Below are 13,662 nucleotides of genomic sequence, written 5' to 3' on the forward strand. Positions count from 1 at the left end.
AATTTTAGTGCTTTTTAAGTTATTGCCGTTTTGGATTTAGAATTCCTTTAAGCTTTAATACCTTTAGACGCAACTTTTAGTCATAAGTTTTTAGAATTCTAAGTTTCGACGCTTTAATTTTTTATTTTTATTTTTTGACTTTTTGTTTTTCGACAATTGTTTTTCGACTCTTATTTCTCGACGCTCTTCTTCTTTCTCATTTCTACGCTCTAGTTTTTAGGACATAGAATTTTCTTTATTTTCTTTAAATTTCAACGAAAAATTATTTTAAGCGGTTAAATTGATAGACATCCAAAATTTTCTGATTCGTAGTAATAGTTGGATTTGTTAGTGGCGAGTTGTGGGCTTCCGATTTAAAGGGTCCTGGCTACCTGCTGCATCTATTGGCTATTCGAAACGTGGGAAAAATCAGAAAAGTCTATTAATTTGATAACTTATATAATTTTTATTTTTATAACTAATAGGATATTCAGTGAATGCACCGAGCAAAACGTTCACCACCTTTCATACGTTCACCACCTGTAACTCGATCAAGACATCTAGCCAACATTGTCGCCATTGATTTTTCTTTAGAATCATCATCTAGTCGATCAAGTACTCCAATTCAAATTTCCGATAATCCATTTTTTGAACCCGACCTCACAATTGAGAACCCGGAGGTTATTCAAGGACAATTCAGAGATCCTAAACCACTAATCACTCCTCCTGAACCACAAATCATTAAACCAGAGATTGTTGAGGAAGAAACCATTAAATCAGAATCCTCTAGTGATTCAGATTCAACAAATTCAATCATGGAAAATCAGGAATCTCTAAGTATGGAAGACGGAATGAGAGCTGCACGCACTGGCCAAGGTCATGCCATTACACAACCAGACATTAATGCGACAGATTATGAAATCAAAGGACAAATCCTACACATGATAACTAATCAATGCCAATTTAGTTGTACACCAAAAGAAGATCCAAACGAACATCTTCGAACCTTTAATAGGAGCTGTACTCTATTTAAAATCAGAGAAGTTGAGGATGAACAGATCTATCTCATATTATTTTCCTGGACTTTAAAAGGAGAAGCCAAAGATTGGTTAGAATCATTACCTAAAGGAGCGATTGATACATGTGATGTTTTAGTTGAAAAATTTCTTAAAAGATTATTTTCGGCATCTAAAGCCGTGAGACTTCAAGGAGAAATTGTTACGTTCACGCAGAAGCCAAATGAAACTTTATATGAAGCATGGACAAGATTTGGAAAGTTGTTGAGAGGATGTCCTCAACATGGTTTAGACACTTATCAAATAGTACAAATATTCTACCAAGGATGCGACATTACTACACGAAAAGACATCGACATAGCAGCTGGTGGTTCTATTATGAAGAAAACCGCAACTGAAGCTTACAAAATTATTGATAACACAGCCTCCCACTCACATGAGTGGCACCAGGAAAAAGATATTCCTCGTTCATCTAAAGCGGCTAGAGCCGATTCTAGCCATGACTTTGATTCCATTTCCGTAAAGCTAGATGCTTTTGAGAGATGAATGGAAAAGATGACTAAAGATATTCACGCAATACGAATTAGTTGTGAGCAGTGTGGAGGACCACATTTGACTAAAGATGGTCTCAGTATTGAACAAACAATGGAACAAAGAGAGAATGTTTCATACATGAACCAAAGGCCTGGAAATAATTATCAAGGTAATTATCAACCGTCAAGACCAAACTGCAATCAAAATCAGAATTATAACCGAAATGTTCCATACAACAACCAACAAGTTCCTAGCAATCAACAAGTATCTAATAATACTTACAACCATCAAAGACCTATTTTTCCAAATAAACCACCACAAACCGATGATAAAAAACCAAATTTTGAAGACATGATGTCGAAGCTAGTTGAATCTCAAACTCAATTTTTCACATCTCAGAAACAAACTAATGAACAAAATGCTCAAGCATTTAGAAATTAACAAGCTTCTATTCAAAATCTGGAACAAGAAGTGAGTAACCTAGCAAGGTTAATAGGAGAAAGAAAACCGGGGAGTCTACCTAGTGATACAAATGCTAACCCCAAAATGAAACAGCTAAAGCCATTACTATAAGAAGTAGTATTACACTCAAACCACCTGAAATACCTGTAATTTCTGATGACTCTATTCCTACTACACAGGCACCACAGCCTGAGCAAGAGAAGGAAAAAGAACCGGTAGCTGAAAAGGTAATGAAGATAACACAGTTAAGGCTAAACCTTATGTTAAACCATACCAACCACCACTTCCTTACCCGAGAAAAATGAAAAAAGAAAGACTTGAAGCCGAGCAATCCAAATTCTTAGAAATGTTTAAACAAATAAATGTCAACGTTCCTTTCATTGATGTGATTTCAGGAATGCCAAGATATGCTAAATTCTTGAAAGATCTAATCACAAATAGAAGGAAAATGGAAGAACTCTCGGCTGTTACAATGAATGCTAATTGTTCTGCAGTGCTGTTGAATAAGATACCAGAAAAACTCTCTGATCCAGGAAGTTTCACGATTCCATATTTTCTGGGTAGTCTTAATTCAATAGAAGCATTGGCAGACTTAGGTGCTAGTATAAATTTAATGCCATATTCAATATACGCTAAACTAGACTTCGGAGAATTGAAACCAACAAGAATAAGTATACAACTAGCAGATCGATCAGTAAAATATCCTAGAGGAATAATAGAGAACATGCTAGTTAAAGTTGGTACTTTAGTATTTCCAGTAGACTTTGTTATTCTGGACATGGAAGAAGATTCTCGAGTTCCTCTTATATTAGGAAGACCATTCTTAAACCTGGCTAAAGTAATAATAGACGTGTTTGCCAAGAAACTGACCCTAAGTATAGAGGATGAGAGTGTTACCTTTTGTAAAACCCAAATATTTATTGTACATAAGGTATTTATGGTGTACGATGCGTGTATGAAGTGTACGAAGCACGTACGTGTTGCTTGCTCGAACGTCGAAGGAAATTGGACGTTGTCTGAAGTGACAAGGTGTGTACGTATCTTTTCAACCCCAAATAAAGTTTGTGTTGATGTTTCAAAGCCTTACCATTGGAAAGAAAATCTTATTACGTTTCCAACGATATTTGATTCATCGAAAACGGAGCTACGGTCAAAAAGTTATGGCCAAAACAAGTTACTGAAAACTGACCTGAAGGTTGGAGCGGCACTCCACCTTATGAGCGGCGCTCCGATCCTGTCTGATGCAATTTTCAGCTTTTTTAAAAGGTTTAAATGAGGGGTACTTTGGTCTTTTCACTAGGGGTCGGTTTGGGGTCATCAAAACTGATCCATTGATCATTGTGGATCACATTTCACCCACATAAACACTCTCTTCAAACCCTAATGAGAGAAACCCACTTTTAGTGAGAGAGAGCTTGATTTGGAGAAGAAGGAGTTGGATTCTCACCAAAGCTCAGGTTTTAAAGTTTTTCTACTCGTCAACGGCATCTCTTTAGTGGTATTGGTAAGTTCAAACTCTGAATTACATTTGTTAGATTTGATATTCAAGTTAGGGTTTGAGTTGGATTTGTAGTGAAACCCTCTTAGATGATGAAATGGGTTTATGGTGACTAGTTATTCTTGTCACTTGGCGGGTTTTGGGTTGGTTAACAATTTAGCCTTGATTAGGCTTTAATCTTGAGTTTAATCACTAGGTTTAGTGATTATGGAAGTGTTGGAACCACTTTAGGTGAATTTGGGTTGACTAATTTTGACTAGAGTCAAAATTAGGGTTTGGTGATGATTATGACCCAATTGTCGATTTAATAAGGTTTATAAACTTAAAATGGATTAAGTTGAAGTATAAAACCGAGTTAAATATGTTTTGGTATCAAAACTCGCTAGTGGTGCGATGTTGACTCCTTTGGGTCAAAATTAGGGTTTAAGTGTCATTATGGGCAAGATAGGTGTTTAACACCTATGACTGGGTTTAATTGGCGTATTAGGACCATTCTCACTTGTGTTAGTGATTATTGGTTAATTTGGGCGCGATTTGTACTTGGAAGTGCATTTGGGTCGAAATTGCACTAAGTGTCAATTGGGTTGGTTTGTAAGTCAATCCTAATTGTGTTACTTATTATGTGATAAATGGAATAGGTACATTCCATCGGCGATTTCGAATTTTAGTTTGGCATCCATCAAGACTTCAAGGTGAGTGTTAATATCCTATATGCATATGTATGTGTAGGATGGGTGCGGGTCGGGCGAAGTGGTTCTCGGTTATAGAGCTCACTTCACATATAGGTGGATTTAATGGACTTGTGTATAGGTCCAATTAGCACGGTTGTGGGTTTATGGTTAACCATATTGTGTTTGTGATTTGTTTAGCGTGTTAAATATTGTATACGTATAATGTTGTATTATCGTGATGTAGCTAATCTTCTGGTTGTAGCTTATTGGCATTATTCACAACGTTGTTTGCGAACTTACTATATTGTTGGTGTTGTTAGCTTGTGCTTAGTGAACGTACGGTATGCTAGGTTTAGCTTGCCTTATACTTGGATGCTCCGGTATACGCTATTTGATTATTATTGTGGCGTGTCCATTTTATGTATATATATGTATGTAGTATATTTTCACTCACTAAGCGTTAGCTTACCCTCTCGTTGTTGACATTTTTATAGATTGCATGGATGCGGCGGCTCGGGTAAGCGTGGGAACTAGTGGACTCGCGTAGTTGCTTTAGAAGGCTTGCTTTTGGATTTGATTAGGATTGGATAGCGTATCCCCAATCGCCATGCTCGGCTTTATTTTGTATTAAAAATCATGTGGTTGAAAACTTGTATTTTGTACGAAAGTCGTAAAACGGCCGATGTGGGCCCGGTCTCGTAAAACTCATTTTATTATTGGAACATGTAAGTTTTAACTATTATAAAATGTTGTGAAAAGCGTTTGGTCTAAAAGTATCGGGAAGCAAGAGATCTTTTTCGCAAAAAAGAAAAAGTTGGACATGCCGTTTTGGCGCGCCGCGCAGGTTGCCGCGCCACTATGCTGTACAAAAATATTTTTTTTATTTGCATATTTCGATTGCATATGGGTTGGGTCGTTACAAGTGGTATCAGAGCATGGTCTAAGGGATTTAGGTGACTTGAGATAGGTGCTTAGACTTAGACTTTTGTGTGTGCCTAATTTATTGCGGGACTTGTAGGATTACGGGTCGGAATGGGTTCTAGCTAGTGCCTTGTTTATAGGTTGACTAACGTTTATATTAGTAATGCGGATATTATTAATATGCTATTGTGATGTGATAATAATTCTCGCGTGTGTTTATATCGTGTAGAATTTTGTTTGTGTTTGTTTATATCATCGAGCGAGGAGGTCGTTGTACTAACGAGTTGGTACGGTGTGTGTGCGTAATAAGGACTTGCAAACCTTATTACGGGTTCAAATCGTGTCTAACAAGTGATGTACGACGAGTGTTTAGCAAGATGGGGCGGTGTTGTGTGTGTGATTTTATACGTTCGTGATCTAATCGCTTTGCATTCCTTAGAATGGCGACGGGAAATGGGATCGAGACAAACGACGCGGAGGTTAACGCTAGAGTTGCGGCCGCCGTTTCGGAGCAAATGAGTGCGTTTCGAGAAGAAATTGATAGGAAGTATTCCGAACTTCAAAGTAGTGGTGAAATGGAGCGTTGTCTTAAGAGCTTCATAAGGACTAAACCCCAATGTATGACGGGAAACCGGATTCTTTGGTGAGCACAACTTGGATCTTGGATGTCGAAGGGTGTTTTCGTACTATTGAATGCCCTCCCGAGAAGAGGACAAGACTCGCTACTAGTTTGTTGCGAGGTAGGGCGAAGGATTGGTTGGATGGTAAGATTGATCTTGTCGGTGGCAAAACGTTTATGACTTTGTCGTGGGACGAATTTAAGAAGGAATTCTTCGAGGAGTTCCGAATTTTAGCCGATTTGTCGGAAATGCGTAATGAGTTGCGAAATTTGCAACAAGGTTCTATGGGCTTGAATACTCTCAAGACGACCTTTATGACTAAGGCTCGTTTTTGCCCGGAGCATTTGGGGAATGCTCATTTGTTGATGCAAGATTTCTATCGAACCTTGAATGATGACTTGAGAAGTAAGATTAGCAGAGTTCAGGCGAAATCGTTTGCGGAGTTATTCGCCGCGGCTAGAGGTTTCGAGTCGTATTCGCGATCGAAGGTTGGTGAACCTTCAAGTGAGAGAAGGGTTGTTTCTTTTGGTGCTCCAAGTAAGAGGACTAAGGGTCCGAGTGTGAGCACGGGTGGTACACGGACGGGTATATCGAATTCTAATGCATCTAGGTGTTACAATTGTGGCGTGAGGGGTCACAATTCTTGGGAATGTCCGGTGCCAAAGGGTGATGGCACAGTATGTTTCAATTGCCAAGAAGAAGGACATCGTAAGTCCGAATGTCCTGAGTTAGCGGGGACGGGGGCGGCAAGGAGACGTTAAGGTACGTTTCGTTTTAATAAATATGTCCTTTGATTATTTATTATGTGCCGTTTGAGTTGGAGTATGTTAAATGCATCGTGTTGTGCATGTTATCGTCATGGGTGACATTCCTAATGGAAGTACCCTATGGTGACGTTTTGATTGTTGGGCGAAGGGCGTAAGACTTGGCGTAACCAAGCATTCCTTACTATTTGGGAAATATTTCTACCAAGCCATGGAAATGAGTTTTGGTGTTCGGATGTTAGAGCGTGTTCGCTCTCGTGTTGAAGTTGATGAACCATGAGGTTCGACGGGTGGGATGAAACCCGAGAAATCGAGTGTTTTGGATCTCGATGTATATTGGTAAAGGAGTCTATGTGACGCGACATTAGGTGCCTCTTTTATACCTACTAGCGTGGTGTTCGACTCCGATTATGTTGCGGTTACATCGTACTTAGGGTACCGAAGTGAAACCCTTAGTTACATGAGTGACTGGGTGAAGTTTGACAAGCTATAGCAATTGGATGATTGCGAGAGTAGAGTTTTGTAATTTGCAGTACACTTTTCGTTCGAAGTGTTAAGGATTGGTTGAAATCCTTCGTGTGCCAAAGATTGGAGCGAGATGTAGTGATGGGTCATGTGAACCCAATTGTTGGTAAAGTCTACCTTTGGTAGCATTGTACGGTTGTACGAGATGCGGTTATGGAACGTAGTTCCAAGTGGGGGAGTTGCTCTCCCGCACGAGGAAGTTTTAGTGTGAGATTGCGGATGATGCTTTTGATAGATCCGGAATTCGTGTCGGGACCTATTTTGGTCGATTTGTAGACTAGTACAATTTTGGTTAAATTGTACTTATGCTTTTGAATTCGAAATTATCACCGGGGTGGTAAGGTGGTGAATCTCGTTGGGAGATAATGGGCGTGTTCGACGAGCAAGGTGAAATCCCTCGGTTAACGGATGTGCGTGGTGAATTCTCTTATAGAGAATTATTATTTTGTGCATATGTTCGATATAGGTGGTTCTTGCTCGATTGTGTGGATGGTTAGTGGTATCCGTTAGGGTTCACTATAGAGTAGCAGAGCGCGATGTTGTACTACTCGTTGTTTGAGGCCAAAAGTGCGTATGTGACTGATGAAGCATGACCTTTGGGGTCGGCTGCCTTCATCATGAGATCGTTGATTGGTGAAGCATGACTTTCGGGGTCCGCTGACTTCATCATGACATCGTTGATTGGTGAAGCATGACTTTTGGGGTCCGCTGACTTCATCATGAGATCGTTGATTTGTGAAGCATGACTTTCGGGGTCTGCTGACTTCATCATGAGATCGTTGATTGGTGAAGCATGACTTTCGGGGTCCGCTGACTTCATCATGAGATCGTTGATTGGTGAAGCATGACTTTCGGGGTCCACTGACTTCATCATGAGATCGTTGATTGGTGAAGCATGACTTTCGGGGTCCGCTGACTTCATCATGAGATCGTTGATTGGTGAAGCATGACTTTCGGGGTCTGCTGACTTCATCATGAGATCATTGATTGGTGAAGCATGACTTTCGGGGTCCGCTGACTTCATCATGAGATCGTTGATTGGTGAAGCATGACTTTCGGGGTCCGCTGACTTCATCATGAGATCGTTGATTGGTGAAGCATGACTTTAGGGGTCCGCTGACTTCATCATGAGATCGTTGATTGGTGAAGCATGATGTTCGGGGTTCACTGACTTCATCATGGGATCGTTGATTGGCGAAGCATGACCTTCGGGGTCCGCTGACTTCATCATGGAAGTAGTGATATATCGGTGAAGCATGACCGTTGACGGGGTCCGCTGACTTCATCCGGTGTTGAGTGATCTATCGATTGTTTTATACACCGATGGTGAGATCGTGAGGACCGTGTTGTGTGATTAGTGATGCGATAGCTGTGTTTCGCTCACATGTTGTTACGGGTGTGACAATAGTCGATTTTGTACACCTTAGGATTAGCGTTGCCATAGTCGTTTTGGGCGCTTTTAGTTTTAGCCGTTGCTTATGATGTTAGGATAGTGGCGTATTGGTTGTATTGCGCACTACAAAGGATGTTTAGTGGTAAGTGTAATCCGTAAGGATTCATGTGGTTCGATCCTCAACGTTCGGATTGTTGACTTTAGGTTGAGACATGGCCGCTTTTAGCGTTGTCCTTGGTAAAGGTACGCTAAGGAATTGATATCTTAGTACGATATTGGTTGAGTTTTTCCCGATATGGGAAAAAGAGCAGGTTTTAGTGCTCGGATAGTGGTTTTGATAAATCGCGGGTGGCGATTTTAGTTGTTAAAGGTGATTCATTGGGAAAAATTGTCTAGGAAAGTTCGGATTGGGACTTATGATTGAGGACCATTGAGTAGGTCCGAATTGGTTAAGTGGTGAATATCACGAGGACGTGATCAACTTTAAGTGGGGGAGAGTTGTAAGACTCAAATATTTATTGTACATAAGGTATTTATGGTGTACGATGCGTGTATGAAGTGTACGAAGCACGTACGTGTTGCTTGCTCGAACGTCGAAGGAAATTGGACGTTGTCTGAAGTGACAAGGTGTGTACGTATCTTTTCAACCCCAAATAAAGTTTGTATTGATGTTTTAAAGCCTTACAATTTTAAAAAAAATCTTATTACGTTTCCAACGATATTTGATTCATCGAAAACGGAGCTACGGTCAAAAAGTTATGGCCAAAACAAGTTACTGAAAACTGACCTGAAGGTTGGAGCGACGTTCCACCTTATGGAGCAGCGCTCCGATCCCGTCTGATGCAATTTTCAGCTTTTTTAAAAGGTTTAAATGAGGGGTACTTTGGTCTTTTCACTAGGGGTCGGTTTGGGGTCATCAAAACTGATCCATTGATCATTGTGGATCACATTTTACCCACACAAACACTCTCTTCAAACCCTAGTGAGAGAAACCCACTTTTAGTGAGAGAGAGCTTGATTTGGAGAAGAAGGAGTTGGATTCTCACCAAAGCTCGGGTTTTAAAGTTGTTCTACTCGTCAACGGCATCATTTTGGTGGTATTGGTAAGTTCAAACTCCGAATTACATTTGTTAGATTTGATATTCAAGTTAGGGTTTGAGTTGGATTTGTAGTGAAACCCTCTTAGATGATGAAATGGGTTTATGGTGACTAGTTATTCTTGTCACTTGGCAGGTTTTGGGTTGGTTGATGATTTGGCCTTGATTAAGCTTTAATCTTGAGTTTAATCACTAGGTTTAGTGATTATGGAAGTGTTGGAACCACTTTAGGTGAATTTGGGTTGACTAATTTTGACTAGAGTCAAAATTAGGGTTTGGTGATGATTATGACCCAATTGTCGATTTAATAAGGTTTATAAACTTAAAATGGATTAAGTTGAAGTATAAAATCGAGTTAAATATGTTTTGGTGTCAAAACTCGCTAGTGGCGCGATGTTGACTCCTTTGGGTCAAAATTAGGGTTTAAGTGTCATTATGGGCAAGATAGGTGTTTAACACCTATGATTGGGTTTAATTGGCGTATTAGGACCATTCTCACTCGTGTTAGTGATTATTGGTTAATTTGGGCGCGATTTGTACTTGGAAGTGCATTTGGGTCGAAAATGCACTAAGTGTCAATTGGGTTGGTTTGTAAGTCAATCCTAATTGTGTTACTTGTTATGTGATAAATGGAATAGGTACATTCCATCGGCGATTTCGGATTTTGTTTTGGCATCCATCAAGACTTCAAGGTGAGTATTAATATCCTATATGCATATGTATGTGTAGGATGGGTGCGGGTTGGGTGAAGTGGTTCTCGGTTATAGAGCTCACTTCATATATAGGTGGAGTTGATGGACTTGTGTATAGGTCCAATTGGCACGGTTGTGCGTTTATGGTTAACCATATTGTGTTTATGATTTGTTTAGTGTGTTAAATATTGTATACGTATAATGTTGTATTGTCGTGATGTAGCTAACCTTCTGGTTGTAGCTTATTGGCATTGTTCACAACGTTGTTTGCGAACTTACTATATTGTTGGTGTTGTTAGCTTGTGCTTAGTGAACGTACGGTATGCTAGGTTTAGCTTGCCTTATACTTGGATGCTTAGGTATGCGCTATTTAATTATTATTGTGGCGTGTCCATTTTATGTATATATATGTATGTAGTATATTTTCACTCACTAAGCGTTAGCTTACTCTCTCGTTGTTGACATTTTTATAGATTGCATGGATGCGGCGGCTCGGGTAAGCGTGGGAACTAGTGGACTCGCGTAGTTGTTTTAGAAGGCTTGCTTTTGGATTTGCTTTTGTACTCGCGTGTTAGTTTTAACTATTATAAAATGTTGTGAAAAGCGTTTGGTCTAAAAGTGTCGGGAAGCAAGAGATCTTTTTCGCAAAAAAGGAAAAGTTGGACATGCCGTTTTGGCGCGCCGCGCCACTATGCTGTACAAAAATATTTTTTTTATTTGCATATTTCGATTGCATATGGGTGGGTCGTTACACCTTTTCTGTTGATTGAGCCATGCAACACCGCAATCTGCAGACGATACATGTTATTATATTCAAACTATAGATTCACATGCAGAATTGTTACAAGAATTTCCAGAATTACAAGGAACATGAGAATGTTCTTTAGGAGAAGGAACTGAACCAATTGATGAAGCTTAAATGTTAGCTACACTCATGGCTAATGAATACGAACCAACAACAGAAGAACTTCAAATGCTGAAAGAGGAAGACAGATATCGATACAAATCATCGATAGAAGAACCACCGATATTAGAATTAAAGCCACTTCCAACCCATTTGGAATACACTTATTTACATGGTGAATCTGAATTACCTGTAATAATATCATCTTCTCTTACGGAAAATGAAAAATCTTAACTCATTTCTGTGCTAAAAGCTCATAAACCAGCTATTGCATGGAAGATTCATGACATTAAAGGCATAAGTCCTTCGTATTGCACACATAAAATCCTTATGGAAGAAGGTCATAAAGCATATGTGCAACGCCAACGAAAACTAAATCCAAATATGCAAGATGTTGTTAAGAAAGAAATTATTAAACTGCTAGATGCAGGTTTAATTTATCCAATTTCTGATAGTCCATGGGTAAGCCCAGTTCAATGCGTACCTAAGAAGGGTGGCATGACTGTTATCACAAATGAAAAAGATGAGCTTATTCCTACTAGGACTGTAACGAGATGGCGTGTCTGTATTGATTATATAAAATTAAATGACGCCACTAGAAAAGATCACTTTCTTTTACCTTTCATTGATCAAATGTTGGAAAGGTTAGCCGGAAATAGTTACTATTGTTTTCTTGACGGTTTCTTCGGCACCCGAGGACCAAGAGAAAACCACATTCACGTGCCTTTATGGTATTTTGCTTACAAACGCATGTCATTTGGACTTTGTAACGCCCCTGCAACCTTTCAAAGGTGCATGATGGCGATTTTTCACGACATGATAGAAGAATGAATGGAAGTTTTCATAGATGACTTTTCAGTCTTCGGTGATACTTTTGAAACATGTCTAGTTAATCTTGAATGAATGCTTATTAGATGCGAGCAATCAAATCTAGTTCTTAATTGGGAGAAATGCCATTTCATGGTTAAAGAAGGCATCGTTCTTGGTCATAAAATTTCAAAGGAAGGAATTGAAGTGGATAGAGCTAAAGTAGATGTAATTGCTAAACTTCCACATCCCACCAATGTTAGAGGAGTTAGGAGTTTTCTAGGGCATGCCGGTTTTTACCGACGTTTCATAAAAGACTTTTCTAAAATTGCCACTCCTATGAATAAACTCCTAGAAAAAGATGCTCCATTCATCTTTTCGGATGAACGCATCAAATCTTTTAATATTCTTAAAGAAAAACTCACTAATGCGCCGATCATGATAACTCCAAATTGGAATCTGCCATTTGAACTCATGTGCGATGCAAGTGATTTTGCAATGGGATCCGTTTTAGGACAAAGGATTGAAAAACGATTTCAACCTATTTATTACGCTAGTAAGACGTTAGAAGGAGCACAAACGAATTACACAACTACTGAAAAAGAACTCCTTACTATTGTCTTTGCTTTTGAAAAATTTCGTTCATATCTCGTTCTAGCTAAAACGGTGGTCTATACTGATCATTCTGCTCTTAGATACCTATTTTCAAAACAAGATACCAAACCACGATTAATACGTTGGATCTTACTCTTACAAGAGTTCGATATTGAAATCCGAGACAAAAAGGGAACAGGAAATCTCGCAGCTGATCATCTTTCTCGCCTTGAAAATCCTGAATTAGAAGTTTTAAATGAATCAGCCATACAAGATAACTTTCCTGATGAATATCTCTTGAAAATCGATTATAATGAAATTTCTTAGTTTGCAGACTATGCAAACTACTTAGTATGTGGATTCCTTGAAAAAGGGTTGTCGTACCAAAAATGAAAGAAAATCTTTAGTGATATAAAACACTATTTGGAAAAATCCACATTTGTTTAAAAGTTGTCCCGATGGAATAATACGCCGATGCGTATTCGGGGATGAAGCTAGTCAAATCTTAAACCATTGTCACACAGGACCAACAGGAGGGCCTTATGGGCCTCAACTCACAGCAAGAAAAGTTTATTACGCAGGATTCTATTGGCCTACAATTTTCAAAGATGCACACCTTCTCTGTAAATCCTGTGATGCTTGTCAAAGGGCCAAAAAAATAAGTCAACGTGATGAAATGCCACAAAATGTCATTCAAGTATGTGAAGTATTTGACGTTTGGGGTATTGACTTTATTGGTCCATTTCCAAAATCTCATAATAATCTCTACATTCTCGTTGCCATTGATTATGTATCTAAATGGGCGAAAGCACAAGCTCTTCCAACTAACGATGCACGAGTTGTAGTCAACTTCTTAAAACGTCTTTTTGCAAGGTTCGGAACACCGAAAGCTTTAATAAGTGATCGGGGTACTCATTTCTGTAATAATCAACTTGAGAAAGTTCTCAAAAGATATGGAGTAACTCATAAAATCTCAACCGCTTATCATCCACAAACAAGTAGACAAGTTGAAAATACCAACCGAGCTTTAAAACGTATTCTAGAGAAAACCGTAGGATCAAATCTGAAGGAATGGATGAAATTGGAGGGTGCACTCTGGGCTTTTGGAACAGCCTACAAAACTCCAATTGGCACCACACCTTTTAAACTCGTTTACGGAAAAACATGTCACCTTCCAGTAGAAAT

The 13,662-nt window shown here is 39.1% G+C and overlaps 1 non-coding gene across 1 annotated transcript; it reads right to left on the reverse strand.

Moving 5' to 3' along the window:
- Positions 1-1,178: 1,178 nt before the first annotated feature.
- On the reverse strand, positions 1,179-1,285 carry LOC139845765 (small nucleolar RNA R71). The gene has a single exon (XR_011758523.1). It is a non-coding gene; the product is annotated as a small nucleolar RNA R71 (small nucleolar RNA).
- Positions 1,286-13,662: the final 12,377 nt, after the last annotated feature.

Source organism: Rutidosis leptorrhynchoides, chromosome 4 (assembly GCF_046630445.1).
Source record: "Rutidosis leptorrhynchoides isolate AG116_Rl617_1_P2 chromosome 4, CSIRO_AGI_Rlap_v1, whole genome shotgun sequence".
Lineage (NCBI taxonomy): Eukaryota > Viridiplantae > Streptophyta > Magnoliopsida > Asterales > Asteraceae > Rutidosis > Rutidosis leptorrhynchoides.